The following is a 2,178-nucleotide window of genomic DNA, read 5'->3' on the forward strand; positions in this document are numbered from 1 at the left end:
ACAAGACTTTTGAGGTCAAAGTGATGCAAGCAAAGTCGGCATAGGCGCGGTTTTAATGCAAGAATTGAAGCCTATTCCCCACTTTAGCAAAAATCTCAAAGGAGCAACTCTAAACTACTATACGTACGATTTAGAGCTGTTTGCCTTGATTAGAGCCTTGGCCACTTGGAAATATTATTTGTGGCCTAAAGAATTCGTGATCCGAACGGATCATAAATCCTTGAAGCATCTACGGGCACAAGAAAAGCTTAACCGGCGGCATGCCAAATGGATTGAATTTTTTGAAACTTTTCCTTATGTTATTCAATACAAGAAAGGTAAAGACAATGTGGTTGCCGATGCTTTGTCCTGAAAACATGTGCTTGTGTCTACTTTGTCGTCTAAGTTGATGGGTTTTGAAAGCCTCAAGTCTTTATATCCCGAGGACCCTCACTTCTCTCCTATCTATAGGGAAAGTGAAGAGTTGGAAAGAGATAGTGGGTTACGGATAGGGGTTCCCATCCCTATACCAAATTTGATGAATAATTGTTTAAAGGTAGACGATTATGTGTTCCCTCAAGTTCGTGGAGAGAATTATTTGTGAGGGAAGCACACAATGGTAGTCTAATGGGCCATTTTGGGGTCGAGAAGACCCTTAGAATTTTAGAAGAACAATTTTATTGGCCTAGAATGCACAAGGATGTGGCCTGGATGTGCGGCCAATGTGTTGAATGCAAAGGAGCCAAGTCACGGCTCCAACCCCATGGGTTGTACACCCCATTTTCCACCCCTTTGCGTCCTTGGCTTGACATATCAATGAACTTCATGTTGGGATTGCCGAGGACTAGAAGGGGGCATGATAGTATTTTTGTCGTGGTGGATCGGTTTTCCAAGATGGCTCACTTTATTCCTTGTTCTAAATGTGATGATGCACCTAGCGTAGCCTCTTTGTTTGTTGATAATGTTGTAAAAACTCATGGTGTTCTGAGGACCATAGTGAGTGATAGGGATTCTAAATTCCTAAGCCACTTTTGGAAGTCCATGTGGGGTAAACTCGGTACTAAGTTGTTGTTTTCGACTTCATGCCACCCATAAACCGATGGCCAAACGGAAGTAGTCCATGGTTAAGGAAAAAATGACTTCTTGGGAGGAGCACTTACCGTTGATTGAGTTTGCTTATAATCGTGTTATACACTCAAGCACGGGGATGACACCCTTTGAGTATGTATACGACATCAACCCCCTCACCCCTTTGGATTGAACCCCTTTGCCAAGTGATCTTGTGATAAGCTTAGATGGATGAAAATGGGTCGAGGCCATGAAAAAGCTATATGAGAAGGTGAGGTTGCGGTTGGAAAAGAAACACCAAGAAGTTGCGAGGCGAGCCAACAAAGGAAGAAGAAAGCTCATTCTTGAACTGGGAGATTGGGTGTGGGTGCACCTAAGGAAGGATAGATTCCCGTCTCAAAGGAATGCTAAGCTGATGCCACAGGGTGATGGCCCGTTCCAAGTATTATAAAGGATGAATGACAATGCCTAAAAGATTGATCTACCCCCGGAATATCAAGTGCACAACACTTTCAACGTGTGTGATCTCTCTCGGGTGGAAACGGTGGAGAATGGCAATGATCCAAATTTGAGGACAAATTCCCTTTAAGATAGAGAGGATGATACGGGAATTCCTAGCTCTAGACCTTTCACACGAAGCCAAGCACGTGAGTTGCAACGACTCCAAGCCTTGTTCACATTCTTGGCCATGTGTGAGGCCCTTGTGAGCCCGTCTAAGGGCCTATATTTAATAAAATGTAAAGAGGCCCACCAAGACATCCCAAATCCACCCACTTAAATGCCAAGGGTAATTTGGTCTTTGTCCCTCCTTTCTAAGTGACTATATAAGCCATGTAATAGGGCTAGTCTTGCTTTAGTCATTCCTATTATTCAATAAACAAAGACTTGTAAATTTTTGACTTCTCTTTCTCATCATTTAGAGAGGCCAAAACCAAATTCTCACTAGTAGAGTGATACTAGTGTTGTATCTTGGCTAGAAACTAGGTTCTTGAGGTTCTTTGAGTTCCTCTTGGTCCAAGTAAGAACTTGGTATTGATATTTATTAGTCTTAGGGTCTTTTCTCTTGTTAGGGTTCTTAGATTAATGAATATTGTGTGTCAAGTTTCTATCTCTTTCTTTGTAAATCTTGTT

Source organism: Capsicum annuum, chromosome 4, assembly GCF_002878395.1.
Source record: "Capsicum annuum cultivar UCD-10X-F1 chromosome 4, UCD10Xv1.1, whole genome shotgun sequence".
Classification (NCBI taxonomy): domain Eukaryota; kingdom Viridiplantae; phylum Streptophyta; class Magnoliopsida; order Solanales; family Solanaceae; genus Capsicum; species Capsicum annuum.